Below are 18,982 nucleotides of genomic sequence, written 5' to 3'. Positions count from 1 at the left end.
GTACCAGATCACTTTCTCGTTTGATCGGTAACTATGTTTGAACATAAAGTTATATTCTTGTCATCTTTTATTGCTTTATCAACCCAATGCGAAAAGCCCATTAAAACGTCTGATCGATTCTTGGGCAGGTAGAATTCGATCTTCAAATCATCTGAAAACTCTTCGCTTCCACAGTTATTAATCTCAAGTTTGATCCACTCGACATTGCAATCCACATAGTTGTGGAGAATGTATGCGTGGCATCTGTTTCCTTCTAAAACGACCACTCCAGAGCCCTAAAACTACATGAATTTGTTATGTGCATTGATAAATATTATTTAGTGAGCAATGGATACCAATAGGAATATCAACCATGCGAAAAATACAGTTACAATGCCGCCGGAAGAAAGGTTAGACCAACCTTTTCTAAAACAAAGAGACAGGAAACGTACTGGGTCTGCTGCATATCCCAGTTCTCAGACAGCTCTTGTTTGAGCACAACTCTCACCACTAGAGAGTACAACCCATTTTTCTTCTCTTCGAATTTTATCCAAAATTGCATTATTTTGCTAGTGTATTTATGGCTACTCATAATTTTTACCTTGATGCCTACTCATAATTTTTACCTTGTGTATAAACGCGCAGAATTATCGCAAACGATTTGTTCAAACAAGATTGAAGATCCAAAAAATTGTAGAATTATTTCAATACCTAATCCTCAAATGGGTGTTGGCCTTTTTTATTGGCCTCATTGCAGCCTTTCTTAACCTGGCAACACAAAACATTGCGGGGTTAAAATTCCATATTTCATCTCAATTGATATTGCAGAATAGGTAGAGATTATAGTATGAATTCTCTTTACATTTATATATGGAAGCCCATACTCTGCTCTATTTTCACACTCACATACCCATTTAAACTTGGCTATGATATGTAACACAAAGATGGGTTTGCGTTATAGTCAATACTCTCCATATTCAATATTTAATGGATGTAATGGATTATATAAACTTAGTGCATAGTTAGGAAAACAACTGTCAATTCTATTTAGATTGTAGATTCCAGAATCTAATAGATAGAAGTGAGTGAGGTCTAGCAATTGAACTCCTTATATATTTTATTCCAGAATATTCTTGTAATGAAATTAAATTCAAGAAAAACACAGACAAAATTGAATCCATGTTAGTGTGGATCATAGTTGTAATGTGAATGCACCCATTGAACAAATATGATTGCATCAGTGTGGATCATACTAATGAGAAAAGAACCGAATTTTCTCTTTACATATTTTTTCCTTTCACAATATATTCAAGTTAATATCCTAATATTGCTATTATGATGTTGATATACCATATTGTAGCCAAACCATCTATATTCAGTGCAATGTTTCTATTATGATGTGGATATACCATGTACCCAAACCATCTAGATTATGCAATGTTACACAAAGAGAAACAAACGTCGATGAATTAATCCATCCTCATTGACCTATCAATTCGTTTGTTTATATTGAATTTTTACCATTTGATGATGAGTTGTTGTTGACTTAAATGGTAGTAGTCTGTTTATATTGAATTTCTACTATTTGATGATGAGTTGTTCTTAACTGCAATAATACTATTGGTTCTCAATTTTATTATTTTGACAGATGGTTGAAACATTGCGATGCAGGTATCTATTAGCCTTTTCAGTGTTAACAGGTGGTAATTTAGCACTAACTTTATTGGTAGTAGTGCTTACTGCTTATATTTCACCAACCGCAGCAGGGGCTGGTGTGCCAGAAATCAAGGGTTACCTCAATGGGGTGGATCTGCCAGGATTTCTAGGTCCAGATACCCTTTTTATTAAGGTATGTACACACCAAGAACAATTAAATTCCCATGAATTGTTAACGTCTATGAATGGTTAAACAAATGCGGAGTTGTCTATTCAAGCCCCCCATGAAAAATGCAGCTGAAGTATAAGATCATTTATGATTTACTCAATGGTACTGTGGAAAATGTCCAAAAGTGTAGCTGCATATGTGAAAGTCAGAATCTAACGTTTCTGGGGTTTCAATTTTTTTAAATGGTTATTAAATCATGGGTATGTGTAGGTATTTGGAAGTATATGTGTTGTGTCTGCTGGATTGGTGTTGGGGAAGGAAGGTCCCTTGATACACACCGAGTCTTGCATAGCATCTCTGCTTGGTCAGGGTGGTTCAAAATGTTATCGTCTAACATGGAGATGGCTGAGGTACTTCAAAAATGTTCAAGATAGGCATGATCTTGTCACTTGTGGTGTTGTTGCTAGTGTGGCACAACATTCTGTGTGCCAATGGGTGGTGTGGTCTTTGCACTAGAAGAAATATCAACATGGCATGTCAACATTTCCTTTGCTATTCAATTTTAGTGTTTTTGGATATATGCTTAAGCACCTATGCCCGTGTGTCAGGTAAAGATGTGACCTATAATCAAGTAGTATCAAACTATGGAAATATGTTTATGACAAAAAGCACCGTGGCTCAAAATAATGAAGTCAGTGCATATGCAGCTTATGATTTTATATTAGTAAAACAAAAGGAAAAAAACGAGTGAGATTGTTAAATTAAAAAATAGAAATAGAATGAAAAAAAATTAGAAATTTATGGTTATGGTTAAACTTTTTCATTATTGACTAGAAGATCTATTTTTGTAGAAAATATTACAGCTAACAATTTTTATAGAAAAAAATATAGACTAATAGTTTTTTTTTAATATTTAAAACATTTTTTTCTACAAATATCTAACACCAAAGTAATTTAATTAGCTGGAGAGATATATTTTAATGCCCCTCTTATTTTTAATTGTTACATTTATTAGCAGTGATACTATAAGTTTTGCTTTTGATATTCAAAAAAAAAAAGTTCCCATTGCTTTGTGAATGTTATTTGCTAGCTGATCTCTAAATCCACAAAATTGAAGAGATATGTCATCATTGTTGACAAGATTATGAATGACGTGATAACAACTGTAAATGTGCTTGCTTTTATTGTGAATGTATGGATTTTTTGGCAATGCAATTGTTGAGTTGTTGTCACAAAAAATAGGAGTTGGATCCTTCTTCACATATGCAAGATCTTTCAAGAATCTTCTTCGCACATTTTATTTTATGCAGAAGATATTGAGACAACGGGTTTTTTCTTAAAAGCTCATGAGATCAAATTGGTACCCAAATGAAAAGCACATCTCAAGGTGCTTTTCTTGTTACCAATACTATCAGCAAAATCATTGTCTATATTGAATCAACTCCTGGTCCATCATCTTGCTTGCCCAATTTTGTTCATGTTGCAATAGACGTTTATTAATTTCCATTTCTCCATCATCGACCTCTTTGATATATGTATAACATATTTTTGTCAACATGTGAAAAATCCTTGAGTAGATTGTATGACTTCAACTCCCAAAAAGTACTTTATGAGACCAAGGTTTGTCATCTCAGATTCTATTTTCATAGTAGCCTTGAATTCATCTAACATCAATTTTTTTGTATATACCATGTCATCAACATATTACGTTGATTTGATTTGGTATATGGAGTAGGTTTATTGTTGCTTCTTTTGAATCCATTGGTGTGGGCACAGCATTCCGTGCACCAATTATTGTTGCTTATTAGCAATGATACTATAAGTGTTGCTTTTGATATTCAAAAAAAAAAAGTTCCAAATGCTTTGTGAATGATATTTTTTAGTTGATATCTAAATCCACAAAATTGAAGAGATATGTTGTCATTGTTGACAAGATTACGAATGAGGTGATAACAACTGTAAATGTGCTTTCTTTTCTTGTGAATGCATGGTTTTTTTTGCAATGCAATTGTTGAGTTGTTGTCACAAAAAATAGGAGTTGGATCCTTCTTCACATATGCAATATCTTTCAAGAATCCTCTTAGCACATTTTCTTTTATGTAGAAGATATTGAGACAATGGATTTTTTCTTAAAAGCTCATGAGATCAATTTTGTATCCAAATGAAAAGCACATCTCGAGGTGCTTTTTCTGTTACCAATACTATCAACAAAATCATTGTCTATATTGAATCAACTACTAGTCCATCATCTTGCTTGCCCAATTTTGTTGATGTTGCAACAGATGTCTGTTAATTTCCATTTCTCCATCATCAACCTCTTTGATATATGTATAACATATTTTTGTCGACATATGAAAAAATCCTTGAGTAGATTGTTTAACTTCAACTCCCAAAAAGTACTTTATGAGACCAAGGTTTGTCATCTCAAATTCTATTTTCATAGTAGCCTTGAATTCATCTAACATCAATTTTTCTGTATATACAAGGTCATCAACATATTACCTTGATTTGATTTGGTATAGGGTGTAGGTTTATTGTTGCTTCTTTTGAATCCATTGTTGATGAAATATAGTCAATTTGATTATAACAAGCTCATGGAGCTTGCTTCAAGCCATACAATGCTCTTTTCAACTTATAGACTTTTTACTTTTAGCCTTTTATTTAAAATACAAGTGGTTGATCTACATACACCTCCTCTTCTAAATTTCCATTCAAGAAAGCTAACATTATATCCATCTCATAAAATTACCATTTGCTACTAGAGCAAAGGTTTCACCATACTCAACACTTTTTTACTCAGCAAATCCTTTGGAAACTAGCCTTGCCTTATATTTCTCTTCTCATCTAGTTTTGTCTTATACACACACTTAACACCAATGTGAGTTTTATTAGTTGGAGATCAACAAGATCCCACATCTCATTCCTTCAATAGCTTCAATATCTTCATTCATGGCCTGTATCCAATGTTCTTCTTTCACTATATCTTCAAAATAAGTAGGCTGATGGGATAATAAGGAAAAATTAACTTGCTGATACATGCCATCACATTGCTTATATATTTCCCCTAAGCTCCTTTTTTTCTAATTTCTTACTAAAGTTACTGACTCACTGCTAGAAAATAGACTATTTATTTGAGTTCTCGCTGAATTTACTAGCTCTCTACTCTCATGGAAGAAGAACCATCTTCTTTTCTTTGCACCTGTAATCTTGACAATATTGGTGTATGGACTTGATGCAATCTTGGAAATATTGGTGGAGGGACTTGCTACCCTAAGCTTCCCACCTATTCATTTATTTTGAGAGATGTATTTATACTACCCGTTGCTTCATTCTCTTAGATCACTCCAAGATTTTTCCTCCAGGGATTTTACATATTTTCTCACCACTCATTTCTCAGTGACTAGATTATAAAACTTGTAGGCTTTGAACAATTCACTACACTTTTGAGCATACTCCTTTCGATGTTCATAATGATATGATTATTTTGTTCAACCACTCCATCTTATTGTGGAGTATATACGGTGGTGAATTGTCTTCTAATTCCCTGTTGTATACAAAATTTTGCAAACACCTTTAGTGACATTCTTGTCCTCCATCTCATTTAAGCACTTTGACATATTTGCAAATTTTCTTCTCTTCTATACCCTTTAAATTCTTTGAACATTGTGAATTTATATGATTTATTTTTGAGGAAATGCACCCAAATTTTCCTACTAAAATTATCAATAAATGTCAGAAAATAAAGCTTTCACCAATGAACTCTGTTTCTATGGTTCCACATAGATCTGTGTAGAGAAGTTCTATATGTTCTTTGGTTTTGTATGACGCCTTCGGAAAATTTCCCCTTTGATTTTTTCTAAGAATGAAACTTTGACAAGTGATGGTTTGTTCATTGAATATTTCTGTAAGAAATTAAGACTCGTAAAATGTATGTGACTAAAATGCCACTACCAAGTCTGAGATATGCTTGAGAAATTTGTGCATATGATTGTGATGGATTTACGCTTCTTAGATTCAACGGAAAATTTGTATTCTTTGTCACTTGGACCTTTGCAACAAATCTTCTATTGGGTGACTTATCTAAGATTGTGTATGTGGAGTCTTTGAATCTAACATCATAACCATGTTGATTCAACTATCTAATACTTAACATATTGTGTCTAAGATTTGGTACATAAAAGACATTAAGAATATATTTCTATTCACTTTTCTTATTCATAACAAGCGGAACATCTTTGCCTATCATTAGAGGTATTTTGAGGTAAAAATGTGGGCCTCAAAATGAAAAATGTACTAATAAAATCAACTTCAAAAAACCAATAGGATTCTAGATAATGATGTCATCCCCAAGGGAGAATATTTTGGAGGGAAAAGAAGAAAACTATTTTTTTAATCATGTTTTTGACATATCTCTTCGTATCTTTGCTCAAATTTTGAATGTGTACACTCATTGGATGGGGAATTATATTTTTGCATCGATAGAGTACCCACTTTGCATATTTTTTAGTAGATCAACACCAAGATAAATTCAAAATATATGCAAGAACATGTTTTTGAATTTTTGTTGGTGTTAATCTACTAAAAGATATGGAAAGTGGGTACTCGTTGGATGAAAAATCTAATTCCACATCCAATGAGTGCACACACTTGAAATATGAGTATACCTAAAAGGAGATAAGTAGAAAATACAATAAAAAGGTATAATTTTTTTTTAATTCATAACATTTATTTTATTAATCTTTAATAATATTTTATTATTTTCCTTAGAAGACCTATTTTATACCTCAAAATTATCCTAATGGGTCTTGACATGATACTCATCTCCTAATGTAATTTAAAATTGAACATAGCTATCAATACTAAAAGATGTTTTTTGTCATCTATCATGTGATTGTTGCAACCACTATCCAACAACCGAAGATACTTATTGTGATTTTCTTTAGTGATTTGACATGAAATGAATATTGACTCATATGTCCCTTCTTCTTTGTTGAATATAGTAGTTCCACCCTTGTTCAGACCTAATTGTTTCTTTCTGCATTAACTTTCATTGTATCCATAAATTTTGCAATAGTAACATTGTAACTTGAACTTGTTTGTCCATCTTCCACCTCTTCCTCTCTAATTTTGAGAGTGACTAGGCTAATTTGATTGTCCTAGTTTTTCTAGCATAGTTATTCCTTTTGTTTGATGATTAATTCTTCCCATTTGACCTCTGTCTCTACCTCTACCAATGGATTCTTGAGTCTCGGAACACAATTTCCAAAGACTCCTTCTATGTTTATTCTTGATTCATGGGATAAAATATATCTCATTAATTCTTTTACTATTATTTATAATAGATATTTGGACTCTTCTATGACAATGAAAAACATCTCAAACATCATAGGTACGCTCTAAGAACATTTTCAACATTTTTATGATCTACAATAATCTTTCTATGAGCCCTGAGCTTATTTACAACTCCCATCACTCTTGTCATGGATTATTCTATGTTCTATGCCTCCTTCATTTTCAACGTTTCAAACTCTCTCCCTTGATATGCTAACTCCAAAATATTTCAGGGTTACTTTGTACTAGACACTCTCATTACCTTGGACAAAATTGAGTTATATACTGAACCCTGGATCCAGACCTTGACCTTTTTATTTTTTTTCTCTTATTTCTACAATTTGATTTTCTGGGAATTATACATAACCTACATTGTTGTTCGATTATGCTCTGCGAACCCATTCTCCATTGGTTCCCAACATTCTTGTAATGGTAGGAAGATGTTCATTTTCGTAGACAAAATCTCAAAGATTTTGCAAATAAAAACCGGTTCATGTTATCCTATATTACTTATACATACCATTTTTAAATTTCCATAATGCCAAAATTCACTTTATAAGATCAATAATGAAAAGAAAACAAATTCACAAAGAATCCAAACCTATGATTACACGACATTGTTACTTAAAACTATAGATGAATCAACACTACCCTTTGATGAAGAGTTCACAATTAATAATCTTTATAATGCAAAGGATATAACTTCAAAATAGGTCATTATAATTAAAACCCACTTTAAATACACCTCCCAAACAAAGTTCTCAATAAGTAATATGGGGAACATTATGTATACTGGGAATATCTAATAATCCACTGATCCATGTGAGGCGAATTAATTTCGTTATAATCCACTCATCCATGTGAGGCCAATTAAACCAATGCTTTAGGTGAATTTAATAGCATACCTTTTAGAGAAAAACCTTCATACCTGACCTTCACAGCTCTTTATATTTAACAACATTTACCAAAATCCTTGTGCTCTAGAATGAAACAATAGTGTCAGCTCAATGCAATAGTAGCTGCAGTTAGTTGAAGTAAAGGCAAATGGTTTTGGCTCAAGGATGGGCGTCTTCCCTGTAGCGGCTTTACAGATAGTGAAAGCTATTCGTGAGCTAGCAACTCTGCAAACCAGAAACTTGGCTCTTCTCAAGGAATGGCTTGAATCTATCGAGGACAAATTACTTTTCCCTTGACCTCATGCTCTGATCTATCTCCTTTCGGCTATTCGTTCTCCTTCACAATCTGCTTTCCTCTCTCTGAAGAGTATCACATCTGTTAAGTATCATGTTAAAATCACAAGTAGAGCAAGGAATGAAAAACGATTGGAAACTCATGGGATTCTTAATAGCGAAAATCTTAGGATAAACAACTTTCTTAGAAAGAACTCATAAGTCTAACAACTTTGTAGAAATATCTAGGATTAACAACTTTCTAGAATAGACTCACAAGTAACTGGGAGACTATCTCAATCTACATGAAAGATTATATTTTAACAAAGATATTGATTTTGAATGCTTTCTCAGGTGGCAGAGTGCTCTTCTTTGGGGGAAATTTCTCACGACAGCAGTGGTTGCTATGGTGCTGAAGGCATTCATAAATTATTGTGAAAGTGGTAACCGTGGCCTCTTTGGAAATGGTGGGCTGATATTGTTTGATGTGAGTTCTGTGAAGTTCAAGTATCGGTTTATTGATCTGCTTCCTGTAGTCATACTTGGTGTTATGAGAGCAGTATTGGGAGCTGTCTTCAACTACCTTCTTGAGAAGACTATTGAGCTACTTCCAGCGGGTCTCTTCATACCCATAATTTCAATGGGTTTTGCGTATGGGCGTTCTCTTGGAGAGCTGATTGGATCCTTCACAGACATTGATCAGGGGCTTTATGTTGTGCTTGGTGCAGTTTCCTTTCTTGGAGGCTCAATGAGGATGACAGTTTCATTATGTGTTATTCTTTTGGAGCTAACAAATAACCTTTCATTACTCCCTTTTATTATGTTGGTACTATTAATATCGAAGACAATAGTTGATTCCCTCAACAGCAGTGTGTATGACAAGATTGTGCACTTGAAGGGACCTAACTGCTGGTGATGTTGTTAGAGGTCCATTGGTAACCTTGTCTGGAATAGAGAAAGTTGGAAACATTGTCCAGATTTTGATGAATACTAAACACAATGGCTTCCCAGTCATAGATGAACCTCCACTATTAGAAAAACCATTCTTCCATGGCCTTTCCCTCAGGTCACATTTGTTGGTTTTGCTGAAGAGGAAAGAGTTTCAACCTTCACAGTTTATTCTTTCTGGAGAATTAATGGAGAAATTCTCTTTTGTGGACTTTGCGAAACAGGGTTCAGGCAGAGGACTGAAGATTGAAGACATGGAAATAAGTGAAGAGGAACGGGAAATGTACGTTGATTTACATCCATTCTGCAATACCTTAGCGTACACTGTTGTGGAGACCTCATCATTGACAAAGGCATTTTCCCTTTTCCAGCATCTAGGCTTGCGGCATCTCTGTGTAGTGCCTAAAGAATCAGGGGTAAGTGTTTACTGATAGAATTACCAGACATTCTATAGTCTTTGTCACTCTTTCAGCTTATCAACAATATCACATGTTTTTACACATTCTATCCCGATCTTTCAAAAGAACTATGTTAAGTACAACTACAAATATGTTTGAACACCCTTAATGGCATACACTAAGCATCACTGGTAGCTTTGCGTTAGAATTCATTAACTATTGCTCATTTTTGTCCATGCCATTACAATTTAATAATTTTCTATAGCGTGTACTCATTCTTGTTTCCCTTCTTTTGCAAAGATTTCCAATTGTTGGGATACTAACTCAGTATGACTTTATGCCTGCCCATATCTTTGGCCTTCATCCTTATCTTGAAGAAAGGAAACCAAATAGGTTCGGAGCATAGCCATCTCTATTAAAACAGCAGTCAAGCAACTTCTAACTAAAAAAATTGAAGAGCTGTGAAGAGAAAATTGTGTCAGATGTAATATCATTACGGAAAACATTTTTTGAGGATACATTTTGCATAATTTAAGCCTCGAGTTTGCTAAGATGATAGGTTTTCAGAGAGAGAACTTGTAATATTATTCTAGAAAGTGTTGCAATCTTTTATGTAAAGCATAAAGAAGCATACAATTCAACTGAAATGTACCTAGAAAAAACTTCAAGTAGTACTTAAATCGATGTAACAATTTGGTCAATCTTTTCAATACAAAATTAAGTAGAGGGCAAATTTCTAAAACAAAAAATGATGTAATGTTTTGAAATATTATTTTATTAATAAGCTTTTTATTGAAGTATAGCAGTCTGAACATTAATTTTACAATCAAACTTGAGAATTTGATGGAAAATAACCAATTGGTAGATAAACAACCTATAAAATTTTACATTGTCCATGTTATTGCACAGTGTTGATATATAGGCCCTAATTTGAAATTGGCCAGTCTAAAATGTGGCAGTCTTCTCTTACTTCAGATGGATCTGGGCACCTGGATCCTAACTCCTGGAAACTAATAATAATCTATTCTTCATAAGTTCTAGGATTTACAGAGCATCCTGAGGCTGACGTTAACTCTGTTTCTTCACAGTGGCACTGGCATTCATTCATAGAAATCTTTTGAAGGTGCATCATTGTAGTGATATTCTGGTTGTTTTACAGTTTTCATTGAAGAAAAACTGAAGTTGATTAGAGATTATTTGCTTTCAAATGGTTGGGTTTTGGATATGATCATCCAGCCTGATAAAAGCACAGGAAATTAAGATTGAAATTCATTAAACCTCAACGAATTTCATGTGAAGGAGGTTATTACTAAAAGTATTCACTGCTAATCATACATCTTCTATCTCAATGTGTTTTCAAAATAGTGGACAAAGTTGGTTACCTTTAATAAGCTCTTGAAGTGATTAACAACTCCGGTCTGCCCATGGGTGTTGAAACACTATTTTCAATTGCAACGTTTTGTTTGGAAAACAATCTGAGGGATTCCCCGCACTACCTTTTTCTGAACAACGGTATTTCTCTGAGGGCAGTGAGCACATTCATCAGCTGACACATGTTCTGAGTGGTTTTGTTAATACGGCCTTTCCCCGGCGTGTAAAGTTCGGTAAGAAAGGACCGTGGGATTTTGCCAACAACTGTCCGATTGGATTGGCAGGCTTTCAATAGATGCACTGATCTCCATGCTTGGAACGAAAGGGGGAAACAAGTTACTCCTGAAGAATTCATATAGAGTCCCATCCATTCGTACAGACCTCAGTTGACTAGACTGTACAATCTTGATGCACGGAAGATATTGGTGGCAGACGTAGGACCAATTGGATCAGCGAAGTAATTAATGAAATTTACTGCGGTTGGTAAATGTAGGTGAAAATTTTATTTTTATTATTTACGGGAGTTGTTTTTTCTTATGATACAAGTAAAATGTAATGTTACTTCTTTTTTTATACATATGTAATGTAATACGCAGCAGCGCGTATGTAAGAAGTGAAAATAATTTTTTTTTTACACACAACAGTGTCAATTTGCAAGGAGAGACAGAGTGAAATTTTTTGGAACTGCATCTGAAGTGTTCTTGTGTTAATCCCTCTGTTAGAGGAAGACCTTTTTTTTGTAACAGTCATCATTGTTAATGAATACAAGTTTCTTTGTGCATGTGTAAAACTCTGTCATCCTGAAAACATTTTTTAATTTCTCTGTGTTAAGAAACAAAGCATTATTCTCTGTTCATTTTTTTTTGTTTTGGAATTATCAGAAATTCCCAACATGGTATCAGAGCTTGTCCAGGCTCTTTGAAGGTGTCAGAGAAGTTGAAGGAAGGATTTCTTATTGCAGCAGCTTCTCCAGCAAAGTGAAGACTCAGTCAAGAAAGAATCCAAGGTATTTCTCAAGTTAGTTTTTTGTGTTACTGTTGAGGACAGTCAGTTATTTTAAATACACAGTCAAGTATTTTGAAGCATAGTTAAGAGTGCAAGAATGGCTGGAGCTAGCACTAGCATGGGTATCTGTAATACTCAGCTCCCACAATTTAATGGAAAAAACTATGACTATTGGGCAATAACTATGAGAGCTTTACTTGCTTCCCAAGACTTATGGGAATTTGTTGAGGATGGTTTTGAAGAACCAGTAGATGAAAATGAGTTTAATAATTTAACTCAGGCAGAGAAAGATCTGTTGAAGAGCAATAAGAAGAAGGATTTTAAAGCCCTCTACTTTTTGTATCAAGCAGTGCATGAGAGTGTGTTTCCAAGGATAGCAATAGCTAAGAGATCCAAAGAAGCATGGAAAACTCTCAAGATAGCCTATCAAGGCATGGAGAAAGTGAAGACAACAAAACTACAGTTGCTAAGGAGAGATTTTGAGACTCTCTGCATGAAGGAGTCAGATAATATTGACTCATTATTCACACATGTGATTGGTCTGGTCACACAGATAAGGTCTCATGGAGAGATTCTTGAAGAAAGGAGGATTGTGGAGAAACTATTGAGGATCCTACCCTCAAGGTTCGATGTGATTGTCACCACCATAGAAGAGACAAAGGATCTCACAAACTTCTCAGTTGATGAACTACATGCATCACTGATAACACATGAGCAGAGATTGAGTAGAAATGAAAACTCATCTCTAGAGCATGCCTTTAAGACCTAGATGTTCTTTGAAAGAGGAAGAAGTAAAGGCAGAGGAAACAAGAGAGGAAGAGGCAGAAGCCAAAACAGAGGTGGAAGAAACAGTCCAACAAATGCTCAAGGAAGAGGCAGCAATCCAAATCAGAACCAAGGCCAAGGCAACAGCCAACAAAGTGGACAAAATCATGCTCAAGGACAAAGGTATGATAAATCTAATGTCCAATGTCACTATTGTAAAAAATATGGCATTATGCAAATGAATGTAGGAAGAAGCAGCATGATATGAGTAATAGAACTAGTGCAAATTTCACTAGAGAAAATATCAGCCAGGAAAATTTGTTTTTAGCCTATAATATGACTGAAGAAAGGAGTGAAGATGTATGGTTTCTAGACTCCGGTTGCAGTAACCATATGAGAGGAAACATAGCCATGTTTTCTATGTTAGATTAGAGTGTGAAGTCACAAGTCACATTAGGGACTGATAATAAAGTTTCTGTTATGGGAAAAGGAAAAGTAAATTTCTTAACAAAGAAAGGTGAAAAGAAAACCATATCAGATTTTTATTATGTTCCTGGAATGAAATGTAATCTCATAAGTATTGGATAGCTTATTCAAAAGGGGTACAACGTTTTCTTTGTGGATGATGTATGCACCATCATGGATAAAACACCCAGCAAACAATGTATTGTTGAAGTGAAGATGACAAGGAACATGATGTTCCCTCTTAGAATGAAAGCATATTTAAAAAATGGAGAAGAAATAGCAGCAGTGACAAAAGAGGCTTTCCAAAGCGAACCAAAAGATGAAAATTGGTTGTGCCACTAGAGATTTGGACATCTCAACTTTGGAGGTCTTAACTTGTTAAATAGAAAAGGAATGGTAAGAGGATTACCATTGATAGAGAAACCAGATAGACTTGTGAAGGTTGTATCTTGGGGAAACAACACAGAGAAAGTTTTCCATCTGGGAAAAGCATAAGGGCAAAATCACCCTTAGAGATTGTCCACTCAGATTTATGTGGACCGATGCAAACTCCATCACTTGCAAGCAGCCACTATATGCTAACATTTATTGATGATTTTACTAGAAAAACTTGGGTTTATTTCCTGAAGAACAAAAGTGAAGTGTTTGAAAGATTTTGCAATTTCAAAGCACTTGTAGAAAACCAAAGTGGGTTGCATATCAAAGTTCTAAGAACTGATAGAGGAGGTGAGTATATCTCCAAAGAATTTCTACATTTTTGTAGAGAAAATGGAATTCATAAGCAATTTACCACTAGGTACACTCTGCAGCAAAATGGAGTTTCCGAAAGAAAGAATAGGACAATCATGGATATGGCGAGGAGCATGTTAAAGGCAAAGCATTTGCCAAATGATTATTGGGCTGAAGCTGTACACTGTGCAGCGTACATTTTGAATAGATGCCCTACAAAAGTAGTCATGAACAGAGTGCCGGAAGAAGCATGGAGTGGGACAAAGCAAGGAGTCACCCACATGAAAGTTTTTGGATGTGTGGCTTATGCACACATTCCAGATCAACTAAGGAAGAAGTTGGACAGCAAAGGGGAGAAATATATTTTCATTAGATATAGTGAGGAATCCAAATCTTATAGGTTGTATAACCCATCCACCAAGAAGCTTATTGTGAGTAGAGATGTTCAGTTCATTGAGGAGGAAGCTTGGGATGGAAGCATAGAGAAAAAAGTGAATGTTAAAAACTCTTTGTCACATGATGAAGATGATGAGGAGATGGCTGAAATACATCCCCAAATAGCAGCACCAACACAAGGGCAGCAAGAGACACCCTTGAGGAGAAATGAAAGTGCTTCTCCAAGCACACCACAAGGAGGAAATTCAAGTGCTTCTTCAAGCACTTGTACACCAAATGAAAGAGGTAAGAAGTTCAGAAATTTAAGTGACATTTATGAACAAGAGGCAGCAAATGAAGGTATGAACTCTTTGTTTGCTTTATATTGTCATGTTGATGGCCCTGTTCATTTCGAAGAAGCAATTAAGGATAGGAAATGGATAGAAGCTATGGATGAGGAGATGAAAGCCATAGAAAGAAACAAGACATGGGATTTAGTTGAACTACCAAAAGGAAAGGAAGTCATTGGAGTTAAATGGGTCTACAAGACCAAGAGTAATGCTGAAGGCAAAATAGAAAGACACAAGGCAAGACTTGTTGTCAAAGGATATAAGCAGTGGCATGGGAGAGACTATGAGGAAACTTTCGCACCGGTTGCCAAAATGGAAACCGTGAGAGCAGTGCTATCCATAGCAGCACAAAACAAGTGGAAAGTTTACCAAATGGACGTGATGTCAGCATTCCTAAATGGAGTGTTAATGGAAGAGGTTTACATTGAGCAATCTCTAGGCTATGAAAAGAAACAACAAGAGCACAAAGTGTGCAGATTGAAGAAATCTCTTTATGGGCTGAAGCAAGCACCAAAAGCATGGTACAATAGGATAGATTCCTATCTACTGGAAAATGGATTTGAAAAGTGTGAGGGAGAACCCACCCTCTACATCAAAGAAAATGATGGTAAATTACTAATTGTTGTGTTATATGTTGATGATGTTATTTTCACAGGTAATGATGATTACCTTATTGAAAATTTCAAAATAGTCATGAAAGAAGAATTTGAAATGACTGACATGGGTTTGCTAAGATACTTCTTAGGAATAGAAGTAGAACAAAATGGAAATGGGATTTTTATCTCACAAGCGAAATATGTTAATGAAGTGTTGGAAAGATTTAATATGCAGGAGAGCAAAGCAGCAATCACTCCCACAGTGATGGGATTAAAACTCAGCAAAGAGGACAACAACAAGGATTTGATCCTGTTTGGACAAGAGCATAGTTGGCACCCTCATGTATTTGACTGCAATTAGGCCGGATATAATGCATGCTATTAGTTTGATTTCCATATTCATGGAGAGGCCAAAAGAAGCACATTGGCAAGCAACAAAAAGGATTCTGAGGTATGTTAAAGGTACTAAAAGGTTTGACATTTTATATACTGCTTTAGAATGTTCAGATTTAATTGGATACACTGATAGTGATTGGGGTGGAAGTGTAGATGATCGGAAAAGCACATCCAGTTATATTTTTCACATGGGTTCATGGGCTTCTAAAAAACAGCCTATTGTAGCATTGTCTACAGCAGAAGCAGAATATGTGGCAGCTACAGCAGCAACGTGTCAAGCAATTTGGATGAGAAGGATGTTAAAGAGTTTATGCCAAGAGCAAGCAAAAGGAACTGTGATTTTTTGTGACAATAGCTCAGCTATTGCATTATCCAAAAATTCTGTGTTTCATAAGAGAACGAAACACATTGACACAAAGTTTCATTACATCAGGGAATTAGTAAATAATGGAGAAATTGTTTTACAACACTGCAGAACTCAGGAGCAGGTTGTAGATATTTTGACCAAACCATTGGGGCAGAAAAGTTTTGAGTTTTTGAGGAAATGTCTGGGTATGACTGATAACCCAGCAATTGAAATTAAAGGGGAGTGTTGAAACATTATTTTCAACTGCAGCGTTTTGTTTGGAAAACCGTCTGAGGATTCCCCACATTGCCTTTTGCTGAACAGTGGTATTTCTCCTAGGGCAGCGAGCACATTCATCAGTTGACACGTTTTCTGAGTGGTTTTGTTAATACAGCCTTTCCCCAGCGCATAAAGTTTGGTAAGAAAGGACCATGGGATTTTTCTGACAACCGTCCGATTGGCTTGGCAGGCTTTCAATGGATGCACTGATCTCCATGCTTGGAACGGAAGGGGGAAACAAGTTACTCCTGAAGAATTCGTACAGAGTCCCATCCATTCATACAGACCTCAGTTGACTAAACTGTACAATCTTGATGCATGGAAGATATTGGTGGCAGATGTAGGACGAATTGGATCAGCAAAGTAATTAATGAAATTTACTGCGGTTGGTAAATGTAGGTGAAAATTTTATTTTTATTATTTACAGTAGTCGTTTTTTCTTATGATACAAGTAAAATGTAATGTTAATTTTTTTTTATACATATGTAATGTAATACGCAGCAGCGTGTATGTAGGAAGTGAAAATAAAATTTAAGAAAAAAAAAATTACACACAACAGTGTTAATTTGCAAGGAGAGACAGAGTGAAATTTTTTGGAACTGCATCTAAAGCGTTCTTGTGTTAATCCCTCTGTTAGAGGAAGACCTTTTTTTTTGTAACAGTCAACATTGTTAATGAATACAAGTTTCTTTATGCATGTGTAAAACTCTGTCATCCCGAAAACAATTTTTAGTTTCTCCGTGTTGAAACAGAGCATTATTCTCTGTTCATTTTTTTTTCTTTTGGAATTATCAGAAATTCCCAACAATGGACTACTAATGATCCAATCAATTCTTTAAAATGATAAATACTTCTGTTGAAAATTCTCCTTAGTAAAAATTCTGTCAAAAAGGATGTAGAGTACTAAGTGCCCCAGCCTAAGCTCCGGAACTAAGAGCCCACAAGAGAGGATTATATGACACATTCCGCAAATTCAAATTCACTTACACTATTTTACTTCGTGCAGAAAGGGCTTACTCTTATTCTCATTTCATTTGGAACACGTGCAAAGCATCATAGCTAAATACTCTAAAATGATTAAGATAAGTTTTTTTCTTAATATTTAGAATGTTCTTTTCTCGTAAACATAATAAAAAATATTTTTTCAACTTTTTCAATATTTTCTTATTTTCATAATTTTATTTAATCATTTATTAAATATATATCATAAAAAATCAATTTATGGATCTTAATTTTTTTTTTTTCTTTTAGAATATTTTCACTTATATTACGTCTTTTTGGCAAAAATCAATGGACGATTTCTTTCTCACTAGAAATCAAGAACACAAATTAAAAACAATTCATAAAAGAGAGATTTTATAAAATCCTCTCTTACCTCAAATGCATAATAATGCCCCCCATATAGAGTAGCTAACTATTCAACTAGATGATAAAAATGTCTATATAAATTTACAATTCACATTAATTATTTATATTGAAAATAATAATCCATTAGAACACTAATATTTATTGATTAATTTCATCTTAGCTTTTAAGTAATCAATTTTTTACAATTAATTATAACATAGAGAATTTTAAAATAATTTTATAATTATTTAGCAATTTGTTTTTAGCATTCTGATCTTATTTCTTACTCTAGCTTTAACAATCTCTTAAATTCATGGATATTTAATCATTATTTCTTGTGGATTTTTTTCAGCCAATTCATGGATATTTAAGCATTATTTCTTGTAGATTTTTTTCATACATATGACAACTAGTTAGCAAAAATGGATTGAACCTCTCTTTCTTATTAAGAATTAAAAAAACACTATAAATTTTTATGAGAGAGATTTCATTAAATTTTTGTTGCCTCATATACATAATAATATTCTATATAGTCAAATAAAAACTCTAAAAATATTTACAGAAATTTACAAATAACACTAACTATTTAAATTTAAAATAATAATACATTAAAACATTGACATTTTTCTCATTAAATTTATTATTAACTCTATCTAACCAATTCTTTACTATCAATAATAACAACAAATTAAAAAAATATTAATATAATTGCATGGTTTTGGAAATTTAACTCTATCTAACCAATTCTTTACTATCAATAATAACAACAAATTAAAAAAATATTAATATAATTGCATTGTTTATTCAAAACCGCTAAAATAATTTCACTAGGCTATTAGTGATTCCATTGCCTATTAGAATGGTGGTTAGTTCTTTAAAATCAAAAAATGTAATGCATTTTCAATAGTGTAAATATGAAGCTTGTTTAGAAAAACAAGTCCAAAGAAAGAACGTTAGTCCAACATCATTTTATATGTTGGCAATAACTCTCCTTTAATTGTATGAAATAATTAATATAAGTTCACTTTGATGATATGAAACAACTAATATATGTTTATATAAACTAAATCGATATTAAAAAAATAATTAAGACAAAAAAATTTGAATTCCATATATTATAAAAAGCTTCAACTCTTCCGCTTGGAATTCTGAATCGAAAATATAATAAAATTTGAATTTTATTTTGCATAAAGCAATTGGATCAACTAGATTAACCATTAACTTAACAAAACTTGGTAAATTTAACTCTTAACATATTGTTAAATTAATATCACACTTGGTTTTTCCAAACCCAGAACAATTAGTAAA

At 33.8% G+C, this 18,982-nt stretch overlaps 1 pseudogene; it reads left to right on the top strand.

Moving 5' to 3' along the window:
* Nucleotides 1–372: 372 nt before the first annotated feature.
* Nucleotides 373–10,056, top strand: LOC149264282 (putative chloride channel-like protein CLC-g; annotated as a pseudogene).
* The last annotated feature ends 8,926 nt before the right edge of the window (nt 10,057–18,982 follow it).

Source organism: Pinus tabuliformis, chromosome 6 (genome assembly GCF_031772625.1).
Source record: "Pinus tabuliformis cultivar Carrire ecotype Pingquan chromosome 6, CPIR1, whole genome shotgun sequence".
NCBI classification, from domain to species: domain Eukaryota; kingdom Viridiplantae; phylum Streptophyta; class Pinopsida; order Pinales; family Pinaceae; genus Pinus; species Pinus tabuliformis.
The sequence above is the reverse complement of the archived record's forward strand: the minus strand, read 5'-3'. Positions and strand labels throughout refer to the sequence as shown.